The sequence below is a fragment of the Dermochelys coriacea genome, chromosome 4, assembly GCF_009764565.3.
Source record: "Dermochelys coriacea isolate rDerCor1 chromosome 4, rDerCor1.pri.v4, whole genome shotgun sequence".
Lineage (NCBI taxonomy): Eukaryota > Metazoa > Chordata > Testudines > Dermochelyidae > Dermochelys > Dermochelys coriacea.
This window is the reverse complement of record NC_050071.1, coordinates 65245539-65262090: the sequence shown is the minus strand read 5'-3', so window position 1 is coordinate 65262090 and position 16552 is coordinate 65245539. Positions and strand designations below refer to the sequence as shown.

The following is a 16552-nucleotide window of genomic DNA, read 5'->3' as shown; positions in this document are numbered from 1 at the left end:
ACCCTAACACTATGACAGGTTCCAGAGTAGCAGCCGTGTTAGTCTGTATTCGCAAAAAGAAACGGAGTACTTGTGGCACCTTAGAGACTAACAAATTTATTTGAGCATAAGCTGCACCCGATGAAGTAAGCTGTAGCTCACGAAAGCTTATGCTCAAATAAATTTGTTAGTCTCTAAGGTGCCACAAGTACTCCTTTTCTTTATCCTAACATTGTCTGCTCTAAAACTACACACCCACAAACATAAATATTGATTTGCCAGATAAGGCTTGAAAAGTTTATCAAAAATCTACTAGCCTTACCTAGAAAACCTAATGTATTAGCCATATGTCATTACCAAAGAGGAAAGCCCTTAAAAGGGGTTCACAGAGGAAGCATCCAGAAGGATAGCCCTGTCTCTCCAATTTTCTGGATGTCAGGAGAAAGTCGATGTTGTGTTTCCCACTAGCAAGGTTGTTCCCAGATCTTGCTGGCCCACCTACAGAGCAACGTTTTCCACAGCCATTAAGTCTTCAAAAAATTGCTTGCAATTTTAGTGGTAGTATCACCATTTAAATTTCACAATATATTTAATTACATAAAAAATACATTAAGGTTGCACAGGCAAGCTCTCAAAAGTTAGAAAATGCCAGACTTAAGGTTGCCTGTGCAACCTTATTTTGCTCCCTCGTGCATATGCATGATAGTTTTCAATTACATGGTCATGTACTATTTTTTCCACAGGAAGCCTTCTTCATTCATTGAATCAGCAGTTATTCAATATTTCTTTTTTTCTTCCACATTCAATGTGTGGGACCAGGTCATAGTTAATTATCTTCCTAACACTCCTGTGAGATTAGGTGGCATTATCTCCATTTTACAGCCGTGAAATAGAAGCACGTGTTCAATTTAGAAACATATAGGGTCTGATTTTTCAGACTATTTATTTGTATAGCATTTATATGTTCAAAGTACTGCTTTAATTAACTTTAATTGCAACTGAGTGCGCTCACCACCTCTGCAAATCTGGCATGATGTGTCCAGAAAACATGGAATACACTAATGTGGCCAATTGTGAACATTTTGATTTGCCAGCATCACATAGGAACTCTGTGGCAGAGGCAAGGATAGAATCCAGTTCTTCCGTGACATTCAACTGTCTTTACCATGAGAAAAATCCTTTCTCCTCTTGTAATTGCATCTCATTCACTACACACCTTCCAATTTCTGTGACAAATGAAGCAAAGGTCATACAGACAACAGCCTCCCTCACTACACAACTCTTGTTCATCCCCAAAGCTTAGTCCATCCTATGCAAAGAATAAGGCAGGAGTCCCATGAAATAAACTAGTATGATCATATAATTAAAGACTGTATCATAATGCATATGCATGGGGGGGAGGGAGGGATTAAGGTAGCAGAATTTATCTTACCAGTGGTGGTGAATAATGCAGAAAGAAAATAGCTTGACTTTCAGACCTCAGGTAATGCAGAAAGAAAATAGCTTGACTTTCATACCTCAGGTGGAGTTTACAGAACTAGCAGTTAGGAAAAGACCTTTTTTTTTTTTTTAAAAAAAGACAATTCAGGTCTTTTCTGCACAGGGTGACAGATTGTCTATGCTACAAAATGAAATCATTACTATGTGTTGTTGTGAGCTACTGGTTGGCTGAACAAGTAATGCGGACAGGTAAACTGAAAGCTTAAATAAGAACAACCCATGTTTAGTCAAAACACTGCTTCAGTTTAAAATGCCATAGTTACTGAAGCAGTATTGACCAGTGTTGAACGGTGCCTAAAATTGCACGGGAAACATGTTCAGCACTAGCTCATCTGTACCTATAAGCCGATAGATTTTCTAACACAAACAAGCACAGTCATAACTGGAGAACTAGTGGAAGTGTGGCATCAAGAGAGGAGGAGGAAATTTTTAGTCCAGCTGTAACATTTTTTATATTTGTTTTTGTTAACATCTATTTTATTTCAATGACTTCCAAAAACATCTTTATTAAAGATGGTATCCTACTCAAAGTGAGAGGGCTCAAGCACCTTCCCCCTTAGACCTCAAACTTTGCACCCTGAAATCAAGACTTCCACTACTCCCCTGACAAAGATAAAAACAGCACCCTCCAAGAGCCTATTTTACTCTTACAGAAGGACTGATGTGCTGATGGGCCACTAGAAAGTAGAATCTTAAACTATGGCAATGGTTCCCACACTTTTTACTATGGAAACCCACTGTCTTTTCCAGCAACAAAGCCAGGGTCCAAATTCATGGAGGGCACAAATCATAGGTCAGAATCCTTCTCCTTCTCCGCCACCACTGCCTTCTTTACCCTACCCAGGGAGCACCAACCACCCACAAAGTATTCGCCGCCCTGGGACTGCAACCCCTAGTCCCAGCCCTGTGAGGGAAGCCTCTGTTTATACTAAGCAGAGGTTCCAGTCTCCCACACAATAAATCAGAATACTCTGAAACCAAAGGGCTACTCAGTGCAATCCCTGCCAACTAGAGAAGGCAAAATACACAACAAACAAGAGATCAGCCTTTACACTGAGAGCTACAGAAACAGAAAAAAAGAAAAAACTTTACTTAAGGTTTCTTCAACAGTAATCTAACCTTGACAGCGGAAAATATTAAACAGGGGAGGGGAAGGGCAAGTTGCCAAAGAAAATGTTAAAAAACAAGGAGTCTACTCTCCTTCTGCTGTTGATACAGGAAAAAAAATGAACAGGATCAGCCAGCCAGCCTCCTATCATAAGGAGAATGATGTCAAAAGAGATTACCTCTTTCCTGTTCCTTCTCCTGCTAGAAAGTTTATACCCACTGTCAGGGTTGCAGAGAGAAACATTAGAAAATGTAGTCTTCAGGAAACAACTATGAACAAAACAGCCATCATTTCTAACTCTAATGAATATTATACTACCACTTTGACTAAAGTTAAAAAAAAAAAAAAAGGACTATGCTTGCAAACTTAATAGCTAAGAAAATTTTCAATTATATGTTCCAATGAGGATCAATGAGCATTTCTTACACAACTCTGAAAATTTAAATATATATTAGAAAATAAATTAAACTAGCAAGTAATTTTCCTGAAAACAGCTAAATATACAGATTGCACTCATTCGGATTTTATCATACTTAGGCAACTTTCCACAGTAGAAAATACAAACAAAGGTCAGTTCTAAACAATATATATGGCAGCAAATTATTTCAAATTTAAAATAAAGACATTTATTTTGAATTTTGTTGATAGTTCTATTTTTAAACAAAAATAGTTCAAAACCTACAGCAGGATGAAACAATTTATCAATAATGAATTGCAATAGGTGAAAAAATAAGATATCCAATCTCATTTGTGTACTCCAGAGGGTTAAATGAAGTACTCACCAACTTCTTAAAAATCACAGGTCAATGATACAATTTTAAAGTAGTTAGCTTTCATTCACGTTACCTTTGGGCCCAAGTACATCAGAAAGACCAGGTTCTCTTTAAGGGTTTATTGTGGAATGTAATCTTTAAAAGTTTAAATTAGTTTAGAAAATAGAAAGAGGCTTGTGGTATTTATATGGGAATGACCATTATATTCCATGTTATGAGCTCTTCAAAGCATGGGCCTTCCTTAAGTGTTTGGAAAGCTCCAAGCACATAGCGGGCGGTATCACAAAAATAATAGCTGTAGCTATACAACATAATGAGACTGCACAATCTTAGATGACAATGGTGGGATTGGTTTGCTTGTTCTTTGGGGGTACAAATCAATAATTTAATTAAAAAAAGAACACGCAATTCTCCCTGCTCACTGGGGTTTTCATTGGGCCAAAGGCAGCCATAATCACTCACACAAGCTGGTTGCCTTCAGATAGAGACATTCTATATCTCCAAAATGCCAGGGGCTCAACCAATTGTCTTTTGAGGACCTGAAAGGGATTTTTCCCTGCAGGTAGTATTCGCAATGAGCTCTATGGGTATTTTCACCTTTTTAATTTTGGCATCCAGGTCTGGTTTCAAGTCTACACGGGGTGAAAGTAAGTTAGAGGACTTACCAGTACGCTGGAGTCCTGAACAGGAGACGTGCCCTCAACTGGAAGAGGAAGGGCCTTAAATCCCTGGGCCCTTTAAATCTTGATTTAAAGGGCCAGGGTTCCAGCTGCGGTAGTGGCAGCTGGGAGCCCGGGGCCCTTTAAATCACCCCCAAGCTACCAGCTGCAGAGGAGGCTGGGAGTCCCGAGGCCTGGGGTGATTTAAAGGGCCCAGGGCTCCAGCTGCCGCTACTGCAGTGGAGCCCCGGGCCCTTTAAATCACTGAGGAGCCCTGGGGGCTCCCGGTTGCCACCGCTACCCCGGGGCTCTGGCACAGCTTTAAAGGGCTGTGGTAGCAGCTGCCGGAGCCCCGAGTCCTTTGAATCCCCGCCTGAGCCCTGCTGCCCAAGCCCTGGGGTAGCGGTGGCTGGGCTCCATCGGGGATTTAAAGAGTCCCGGGGCTCCAGCTGCTGCTAGCGCCTCAGCCCTTTAAATGCACACCGGAGCCCCACAGCCTCTACCCCAAGGCTTCGGCAGCAGGGCTCAAGCCGGGATTTAAAGGGCCCCGGGGCAGTAGCAGCGGCTGGATCACCGGGGCCCTTTAAATCCCGGCCTGAGCCCTGCTGCCCGAGCCCTGGGGTAGCGGCGGCGGGGCTCTGGCGAGGATTTAAAGGCCCCTGGAGCTCCAGCTGCCGCTACTGCCCCGGGGCCCTTTAAATCCCTGCTGCTGCTACCCCAGGGCTCAGGCAGCGATTTGAAGGGCCCCGGGGGGGGGGGGAGCAGCAGCAGTTGGAGCTCTGGGGCTCTTTAAATCCCCGTCGCAGCCCCACCGCCGCTACCCCAGGGCTTCAAATTGCCCTCTCAGAAACCTGGTCCAGGTACGGCGCACTGGCTCTTACCGGTACACCGTACCGGGGTGTACCGGCTTACTTTCACCTCTGAGTCTAGAACTAAATTGTTGCACTCATTCTCCTATTTCTTATACGGACGGAGATGGGAGAAAGGCAGGGTTGTGGCATCCAGACTAAAATACATTGAAGCCACTGCCGCCAGCTGAAAACTGGACTGGAATAGCCCTGGGAGGTAGGGGTAGGTTGTCTGAGGGGAACATGTGGAGGTTCAAGAGAGCACACTCTTCAATCAGTTAAATTACAGTTCAAGTTAAAATAAAATTGTGGCCTCTGCATTTAACCAGACAGCTGTCTTATTGTCTCCATGTCAACATCCAAGTTAGGATTGCAAAACTAGAGGAAAAACCAGCCATGTCTTTTGTACACCATTTTCACTTCCCAGGTCAGCTATTGTGCAGTTGAAGGTTTGGACTTCCACATGAGAAGATTTCTAGATGGACAGGCCTTTGTGACAAACATAAGTACCATTTTTGGAGGAGGCAATTTCCTGATCCCAGTTGTCAGGTAAGTCCTACATCCAAGACATTTATAACTAGAAGGGGTTAGGGAAGGAAAACAACTGCTCACAAACAAAGAGATGATATGTGAGGACCAGAAATCAGTCTACTATAAATCTTGGAGGCTGTGTAAGGAAAAACTTGCAATATTATCTTTATTCCATTTGAGTTATATTGCAGAGATGCACAAGGAAAAAAAAAAAAGTATGAGTTTTGCAGCCAAAACACACTTGCACAAAATGGTCACTATTTTCTCAATATAGGCTGAACTGTTCAGGAGCAAGTTAGTTTAGAAATATGTTTCAGTACTCGTGACTAACAATATCCCGATCCCTCTGTGTCCCATCACATGCATAGGAAACTTACAGCAGCCTCCTATAAGTCACGCATACACATTTTACCATATTAATTCAATTCGATGTACTGTAACTATTTGAGTTAAACAATTAAATAAACACTGCATTAATCTGTATTTCTACCTATTTGTACATTTTACAAAGGCTGAACAGTTCCGTCTGTGCATTTCCCAACACCCTAAAACTCTCCTTGATGCATCAGGCTTAATTATTATGCACAATTCAGGCAAGTCAACTCTGGACTGCATTATAACAACTGAAGAACTTTAAAAGTTGACTAGCCAATACTTGGCTGACAAATACTGAGGTACCAGACCTAAAAATAAACTAATGTTCTAATGTAAACATCATGAAGCTGCTGTTAAGATTTTTTTTAAGATAAGAATCTATCCCAAAACACAGATTATTTTATTAAATTATATAACACCTTAAATGAAAACATACATCACTTTGCAGTTTTAACAGAAATGGTACTTAACATAAAAACAGTTCTTTACCTTAGGGACATCATTGGAGTATATCTATTTTAAACAAACTAATCTCAGTTCAGGATTTAGTAATAGTAACTATTACTCTTTACAGTGTGAGCATGTATGCCTGAGTACACATTGTGCCTAACCTGCACTGCCAAATCTCTTAAGAGCAGACACTCCTCGTAGATTTTTCAACTCACTTACTAACAAAGATACACCACATCATATTTTGCAGAAAGCAAAATATATATCTGTAATTGTTATTGTAATTATTATAGCACACTGAGATTGAGAGTCAAAGCATCTCTCATTATGTTTTGTTTCTACCAGACTTTAGTCTTAATTTTAAATACAGAAAAATACATCTGCACTATAATCACATCTCTTCATGTGACATAATATTGAAGAACATTTGTTAAAATACAACAATATACCAATAAAAATCTATACACAAGTCACATTATAGTAGGTTCTCATGCAAAATTGTTAAATTCCCTTAACAGAATACTGATGCTAGTTTATTTTCCATACTACTTTAATGCCATAAAAGAGAAGTTAAAATACACAAAAAATTCACAGCATATTGTGGACTTTTTTTTGTTGTTTAAAGAAAAAATTGTAAACACTTTATGAAGAATGTACTATGAAAGAATTTGTGAAAAAATAAAAGATTTATTTTCAGCACAGACATAAAACATTTTTATATATATGTATTATGTACAAAAATAAAACAGTCAGCCAAGAAGACTTTCCTACTTTTCTTTCTAGACCCTCTTCCAAATCACCAATTTATCCGTTTTCATCTGCTGCACTCAGAAACCAAAAAGGTATAAATTAAACAGGATAAAAAAATATTAAAGTCAGAAAATCATAATGGGGAAGTTATTTAAAAGGAGAAGGAGGAGCTCTAAGAGGCCACACTAATAGAACAGTGAGTGAGGAAAATACAATACAAGAGTGAGGAAACAACAATGAGAAAAAGTTCTGTTACATATTCAATTTACAGATTCAGGTGGTATGTTTGGCATGCATAGTTCTCTCAGTACTTTTGAGGGGGAACTGTTAAATAGCGGGAATTCAATCCACACAAAATTCCCTTAGCTCACCAAATGAAGACTCCTTGGAACCATTATACCATCTCAGAACAATTTTGTTATCGTTCCCAAAAATACTTAGTGGTCTGGTGATTTTTCTTGAGTACAGAACAGAGATACTGCATATTCTGATTTTGTGTAACCTTCTTTAAAATAAAAACAATGAGGAATCCTTGTGGCACATAGAGACTAACAAATTTATTTGGGCATAAGTTTTCGTGGGCTAATACCCACTTCATAAGATGCATGGAGTGGAAAATACAGTAGCAGCTAGGGTGACCAGACAGCAAATGTGAAAAATCAGGACAGATTTCAGGGGTAATAGTAGCCTATATAAGAAAAAGACCCAAAAATCAGACTGTCCCTACAAAATCGGGACATCTGGTCACCCTAGTAGCAGGTATATATACACACAGTACATGAAAAAAATGGGAGCTGCCTTACCAAGCGGGGGGTCAGTGCTAACGAGACAATTCAATTAAAGTGACTCCCACAAGGACTCCTCATTTTTTTTTCCTGGTACAGACTAACATGGCTACCACTCTGAAACTTTCTTTAAAATAGTTACACAATCCTAATTCAATGGTATTTTGAGGAGTTGGAGGAAGTAAGGGTATGTCTACGCTGCAATTAAAACCCCCCTGGCTGGCCCATGCCAGCTCATGGGGCTCATGCTAAGGGACTATTTAACTGCAGTGTAGATGCTTCAGCTCAGGCTGGTATCAGAGTCCTGGGAGCGTCTCACCTCATAGGGTCCTAGGGCCAGGATCTCGCCTGAGCCTGAATGTCTACACCACAGTCAAACAGCCCCTTAGCCTGCACCCCTTAGCCCAGGTCAGCTAGCACGGGCCAGCCACAGGTGTCTAACTGCAGAGTAGACATACCCTAGGATACTGACTACTCCATAGTTACCCATTCCAAAAAACAAAAAGAAGACAGCAGTGATCAAGTGACCTACCTAAATAAAAGTGCAGGGAACAGAACAGTCTCCATAATTAGTTAGGTCAAACCCAGCCAACACAGTAGTAACTAAAATTTATTGCCACATAATGGCTATGCAGTGGCCTACGTCCAATGACTATTTTCTCAGCCTAATTCTTAAATGCCCACACATACAAAAACAAAGCACCTGTACTAACAGGCCCACTACAGGAAATTTCTGCAGAGAAGCCAAGAAATGAGGATGTAAACTTAGCTATCCTCTCATTCCAGAAAGCAATCCCTCCAAATCAGGTTTGTAGGGCAGCGTGAAGAAACCGGTGCCAATTCCAATTCAGTGTTTAAGGCCAAAAGAGGAAACTCAACCATCTAATCTGATCTCCTGTGTGTCACAGGCCATCAACACCACTTACCACCCACACACTAAACCAAATAACTGAAATTAGAGCAAAGCATTACATCACAAAGGAGACTAGATATACCTGAGATCCTTGCAATGGAAGGGAAATAAAGATATACCCAGAAATCCAGGCAAGTGACCCTCACCCACACACCACAGAGGAAGGCAAAAAAAAATAAGGTTACTGCCAATCTGACCCCAGTCCCACATATGATCATCAGTTAGACTCTGAGCATGTAAGCAAGAACTAGTCAGCCAAGTACCTGAGAGAGAATACTTGGTGCCATGTCAGACCACTGGCTCACCCCATCCAGTGTCCCATATCCAGCTGTGATCATATCTGATGCTTCAGAAGAACGAGACTCAAAAAGATTTTTTTTGGTTCATCTCTTTCTGACCCTGCAGGTGACTGGCTGAAGACTTAAGCATCCCTTAGGAATTTCACACATCCCGATGTTGTCTATAAAATAAAATATTTCCATCTTCAGGACAGTCAGCCCAGCACATTTCACACACACTGAATTTGCTGACATCTGTACTGTGTTTATTAAAAACAGAGCTCCCGTAAGTAACAGGTTATCCAGAAGCATGTATACAACAGCTCAAATACAATGTCAAATGTCTCTCACTCTGAGGTCTTTGTAGAACAGGTTTACTCTCTTCCTAATTTAGAGTAAGTTTAGGCTAGTTTGTTCATTCGTACTGTTTAATGACTGTTCATTTCCTCCTTAGCAGGAAGTATATTCAGTAAACTGCTTAGCATCTCAAACAGTAAACAGGGATTTAGTCAGAGCACATCAGACAACCTGACCAATATCCCTAGCAAGTCTCCATAGAAAACTCGTGTTTCTGGCTTCTACATAATTCCTTCATGTAATAACTTCAACTTGTTTGCTTATGTTCTTATTGGCATAACCAATAAGCTGTTTTTAAAAAAATTAATTTCTTTGTGAAGGTGCTGGATCAACAGCCCTGGAGACTAGAGGTTTGTGTTTTCCCATAGTTGGGCAGCAATAGTGTCAGTTTCTTCACAGTATTCCAGCCACGACGGGGGGACCACATATCGCCATACCCACTCAGTCTTTGCTGTCTCCGAACAGATGGCAAACGATGACAGTTTGTGGTTTGTGTAATACATATACCTGCCAACTAGGAATTAAACAAAGGTCAATTTATTTCACATAGGCACGGTCCTGTGTATTACACATCTGTGGAATTTGCCACTGAAATCATTTCTTGCTCCAAAACAGTGCTCCAGAGTCTCAATTTTCATTTTTTTTAACATGTTTCTACCCCAGTGATTGTGCAGACAACCCTGAAAAGAGGAAGAGAACGTAAACTGATGCAGTGATGTTTTCAGAATGTGCAAGCAACCTGCAACAGCCATGACAAATCTGAGCCGTGTCATTTGTTTAGGTTAACTCTGAAACCTAAAGATGATAACCTGCAACATACTGAATGTGTGGCTGGTGTAAAATAAACTGACTATCAAAAGAGGTGCTACTGAACTAATTGTATTATTCATGTCAATAATTCAATCCTATATATTAAGTTTACCTGAAGATATCACAGAATTGAGATTTTTCCTACACACTCATACAATGTACATTGCTGCAAGATCTACATCCCTTACTTGCTATGAAGTACATTGTGCCTTGCGTACAGGCAACATGAAATGCAAAGACTGTCATATATTTTTCTGTACCTGCTTACTTTTAAAGACTAATATCTGCCTTTCAGAGCAATTAACATTCAGTCCTGATTATTCTGAAGTGTTTCTTTCGTCCAGTATTTCTTCACTATATTCTGAACTGAAACCCCTTTCACAAAGGTAGCCAAAACCTACCCAGCAATTCAAGCCGGTGTTTGTTACTCTTACATTGTCAAGGTATTGTTAATCCTCATTTTAGTAAGGTTATTGTTTGGAAGAGGGAATTCTGGCCTTAAGAGACAGTATTCTTTAAGCAAGATTTTAGCAGCAGTGTCTTGTAATAGACTTCAAAGTTAGACACAACATGGTATATGATGTATTTTCTAGACTTAAAGGATACTGATCTGATTTCCCTTAATCAACGTGTGGTTATTTGCATGTTAATTCTGTTTGCATGCCAGTAAAAATCAAATTACACTCCAAGTCGGTCTCCCTCAAGATGCACTCCAGAATGCCTCCAACTTACTACTACTACTTTTCTATTTTTAAAAATACCTGTAAACACTAAAATGAACAAGGAACTTGGCTATGAGATATACGCGACTCTAGTATGCCATATCCTACACATTACATATTTTAATCAGTGTCAATACAGGTCTATTATAGATCTTCTAAGTATAGATTATACTATATTAAAATCATACAGAATTGCTACAAGTACTTATTAGATGCCCATCATTAGTGCACATGGGTGCCTTCTCACTGAAAAATATATTGCAAACCAAGTTTCCTTGCTTTCCAACCATGATGACAGTTGGTTCAAACACTGATGGACTAGATGATTCTTGAGAAAAACATAAGTTTATCCTCCTGAAAATACAAAAATGAACTTGCTTTGAGTGCACTCCTCTCTAATGATTTGTCCAATGAAAAAGTGAAATTAAAGACAGACTGTTCATCATTACTACTGCTGTTCAGAAAGCTTGGGGCAGCAGTGAAATTGCCATGCATCAAGTCACATGCATCAAGTCACTTTCACTCTGCTCAAGGTATGTTTGGGTACAGCACCTTCGGACTATATTGACCACTGTTTATATTTTCTGTGAAGAGATGGTAAAAATATATATTTTAACCTCACTCTTAAAAAAACCCCCACAATTGCATTACCACCTAGTCATCTGATCCTTCACTTCTTTTGTGAGGAAGTTTCCTGTAAAGTCAACTGGAATTTTGCCTGGGCAGGAACAGCTGAATCAGGCCAAGACATTATGCGAACGAGGCACCCATCACCCATCCATAGTAAAGGGCATAACCAGAATTCCATTATAATGGCAAGAATACACACACCCAACTTCTTAGATGCAACTATTGACCTGAATTTGTATAGTAGATTTTTTATCATATTTCTAAAGGTGTAGGTTCAGAATTTTATTTACATCACAGAGACAAAGAGTCCCCAATTTTCATATTGAAAAAGGTTCCCAATAATTTGTTCTTCCATGCTGACTATTATGCATTGAACACTCTCCTTGAACTAGTCTAATGAAGTATTTGATGTAGAGGAGTGATTTTAAGACAAACTTCCTCCTATGATTCTTACAGGAAATGACCAAGTGAAATAAAGGGCCAGCGAGAGTCATTATAGGCAGAGTAGACATTTATAATTAAAGTTGTTCTAACATTTTCCATGAAAACTTGGTTTTCACTTACTTCTAGTTTTGACAAACTAACCATTCAGAAAAAAAAAAAGTTTTGCATGCTTGGTCTCTGTCTCAGGTTGATGGGGGGGGGGGCAGGGAGAGGAAATATGCTTTGAGCAAGAGTGCTTTAGCCATTTCCAAGAGCAATGGTAGTGAAAAATAGGTAGTTTTGACAATTATTTTTTTTTAAACAACACTTTTGGTCTCCTGAGAGGTTTAAAGTAGGAAGCTGAAGTCTGGCAGGCAGATAGCCCTGGGATGAGATGTTTCCGATAAAATTATGTTCAAATTTGGCCAAGTTATAAACCAGACGAAAATAACCATTTTATGTATGCCATAGAATTTACACACCAATTCTTAATTTTGAATATTCCAGCTATGCAGAGCATACTCCCAGACCACACAGGCTCCATCCACAACAAATGCAGTTACAGTTTAAGCTGGAATGATTGTGGCAACATTCCTTCAGAGTATCCTAAGGGAATTTTCATATACCAAGCTAGGAGATAGGAGGACCATGAGTTCTAACCTTCTCTTTCACTGACTAGTGTTACAACGAATAATAATGTAGATACACCACAACACATCTTGGGCAAGGCCTCACCCATATTTTCCTACATCCTTGGGTATTCCCCCCCAATTTTACAGGTAAATTAACTAAATCTGAAAATTTTTCACAAGATCATGCTGGGTAGGGCAGAAAATAAAACCCAAGACTCATCCATTCAGTTACATACTGCCTCAGAAGGAGTATGCTAAATCTATGTGCATGACTATTGTGTATGAAAAACTAACTGCTCCAGAGTACCCATGTTCACAAAGTGCTTTGAGTCTTACAGATGAATAAACACTATATAAAAACGCAAAGCATCACTAAGCAACAGGCACCTAAGATTTTACTCTTAGTCCCTTGCTTTAATCACTAGACCACACATCGTTCTCTACTGCCTCAATACAACCCTATAATCCTGATTCCTAGCATTCTACTGCTATCTAGCAAACAGTTTCTAGTAGGATACTTAAAGCGTGCACTACAATGTCCTCCATTGACTGGGACAAATAGAGGACAACAGCTTACTACTGTCTTAGCTAATAGAGTTTCTCCTTTAGCTCAAACTGCAATTTGTGATGTGTATATGAGGCCTCATATTCAAACTCTACTAACAACCAATATGTGAGGTTGCACTGGGTGGAATGTCTGTTTCTCAGATTTATTTTTTAAAAACTCAAAATTCCATAGGGGGGGAAAAAACCACTTAAAAATGACATTGTTAAAGCTACAAAATCAAACATTCTGAGGTTGGCAAATACCAGGACTAAGGTAGGTTATATAACCTTGGTTCTGCCCTCATGTGTACGTATGACAATCTTTGATTTCAAGATCACATGCAACTTTTTTCAACAGGACCCATTTCCCATTTAATGGAAAAGTTTAAGGGTGCATAGAGCATGAGGCAGAGGACTGCAGGAAAAGGGATTGTTTTGTGGTAGGGCTCTGGACTGGGATCTCAAGAAAACTGACTTATCATTGGTCTGCCACAGACTTCTGTATGATATTGGCTAAAAAATGTTGAAGAGGCCACTAACTGTATTCTCATTTTCTGGGAACCCAATTTGAGATACCTGCTGCCCAATTTTCTGAAGAGCTGAACACTGGCAACTGCTTCCGAAATCAAATGGAGCTGCAGATGATCAGCACCCAATCATTAAGGCACATAAAATTAGTGGACACTTTTGCAAGTTTTGGCCTTAATATTTGTCTCTGTTGTTTATCTGTAAAATAGTGACAATCAATATGTCACTGCCTCACTGAGATTTTGTGAAAATAAATTTGTTAGTGTTTATAGGCACTCTGATGCTACCATCACAACACAAAAACCCACAAATAAAAATTCTATATTCAGTGCAGGGTTTGAACAGTGTGCCCTAAGTAACACATGGGGTCAGACATTGAATGTTAGGTATAAAAAACACATACTAAACCATTGCCTCATTTACTGGGCACTACCTATCTATACACTCGATGAGGCATGAATCATAATATGCCTTCATGTACTTAAAGATCATCATCTTGTATACACAAGTGGGCAGGATTTCCTAACTTTTGAGTGGTTGTATTTGCAACTTTAACACATTTAAGCCGACATATTGCTATACAAACTACCACTTATGCTGGTGGGGGGGGGGGGGTTCACACCCCTGAACGACTTAAATTTTGCCAACGTAAGTAGTAGAGTGCAGACATTGCTTCAGATTCTATTTACTTTAACCCCTGCCTTGCCCCCACCCCCCACTACTCTTCCAGAGGTCTTGTTCTGTGCCTGGGAGCATGAACACTGTGGTCATCTTGTAAGGAGGAACTGGGGGCTGACACATGCTCAGAGCAGGTGGGGTGTTCAGTGATTTAGCAGCCAACTTTTAACTTGCTCTGAACATTTGCAACTAGTGATTTTCAGGGATCACAAGCAGCACTAACCACTTCTCCTATCCCAGGAACACCCTCTTGCCAAACTTCAAATATCTGTCATACACCCATGAGATGCTAGGACTTTTCAAAAAAAACTTGGGGGGGGAACATTACATTGACAAGAGCTACCTATTTTTCCCCAACACAATTTTCTAAGCAGTTAACATGTAAGCCCCTGTTTTCTGTTGCTTTTAATGGAAAGTGGAAGACAATCTTAACTACAGGCATTGCTACCAGCTCTGCCTATAAGAAATGTCTTGGAATCATCAAGTTATGCAAATAGCTAACCTATGTAACCTTATCACTGTTCTCCTTATCCTCCCCTTCCTCGTATTTATTACACCCACTTACTAGGTATAAGTAATTTAATTCTAAGCACTTCAGGACAAGGACTGCATCTTCCCATGAATTTGAATACCAATTAGCACAACAGGGCCATTTCCTGTTCCTCTGGGCTCCACTAAAATATAATAAAAATCACCACCTTTGGCTAGGAGGTTTAGTCCTTCAGCAAGCAAGGGCATGACAAGTTTTTCAAGCCTTGCCAACCAAGCCCAAATATCAAAAAGAGGTAATAATCGCACAAATTTTATAGTTACAACTGCCACTATTCTAAAAGTTGACAAAAGCCATTTATTGAAAGAATATTTTATTTGATCCATATTAACTTTTTACTAGTTTCAGAGTGGCATGAAGTATAAGCCCAGAAATCTTTATAAACAAGCTTTTTTTTTTTTGCTTTACTTTTATTGTATCCAGTTCAGAGATTTTGAAGTATATATCATGTAAGTGAAACCACTACATTTCTCATTCTGCCACTGGACAAGATTGAAGTTTGCAAGTGCATCAGGCCAGACTGAATAACAATGGGATCATTGTTTCATTACTCGAGGACTAAACATACTCATGTTATAAATATTTATGTAAATTATAGTTAACCTTTATTTTGTTCCTTTTTACAAATTACTGTGCATTTTTATTCTGAAAGAGAAGTGCTACACTTAATGTCTTAGATTGGGGTACCCAAATTGCAACTGTTACATTGCTGCTCATTGTGCTGGCTCTCTTCATTTCTAACTGTCCAAGTGCATTAAAAGATTGTTAAAAATACATTATATCTTTTAACGTAAACATTCTCCTGAGAAAAAAAAAGAACAGGAGTACTTGTAGCACCTTAGATACTAACAAATTTATTTATACGTGGACAGTTTATTTATTCAAGTGACACTATCATAGGACCCAATCACATTAGCCACGCCATCAGCGCCTCGTTCACCTGCACATCTACCAATGTGATATATGCCGTCATGTGCCAGCAATGCCCCTCTGCCACATACATTGGCCAAATCCCGGACAGTCTCTACACAAAAGAATAAATGGACACAAATCTGATATCAGGAATCATAACATTCAAAAACCGGTAGGAGAACACTTCAACCTCTCTGGCCACTCAGTAAAAGATTAAGGGTGGCAATTTTACAACAGAAAAGCTTCAAAAACAGACTCCAAGGAGGAACTGCTGAGCTTGAATTAATATGCAAACTAGATACCATTAACTTGGGTTTGAATAGAGACTGGGAGTGCCTGGGTCATTACACATTGAATCTATTTCCCTAAATTAAGTATGCTCACACCTTGTCAACTATCTAAATGGGCCATCTTGATCATCACTACAAAAGATTTTTTTTCTCCTGCTGATAATAGTTCATCTTAACTAATTAGCCTCTCAGTTTGTATGGCAACTTCCAACTTTTTTATTTTTATATATATATATATATATATATATATATATATATATATATATATATATATATATATATATATATATATAGACACACATACATATATATCTTCTTACTGTATGTTCCATTCTGTGCATCCGATGAAGTGAGCTGTAGCCCACAAAAGCTTATGCTCTAATAAATTTGTTAGTCTCTCAGGTGCCACCAGTCCTCCTGTTCTTTTTGCAGATACAGACTAACATGGCTACTACTCTGAAACCTGTCATTCTCCTGAGGTATTTGCAACCCAAACCTCACAGCATGTTGCTAGTGCAGAAGAAC

At 39.4% G+C, this 16552-nt stretch overlaps 1 protein-coding gene across 12 annotated transcripts in view; it reads right to left on the bottom strand.

Annotated features, from left to right (window-relative positions):
• The window catches only part of RAPGEF2 (Rap guanine nucleotide exchange factor 2), a 310360-nt gene that overhangs the window by 278510 nt on the left and 15298 nt on the right, over window positions 1-16552 (bottom strand). The window lies entirely within an intron of this gene.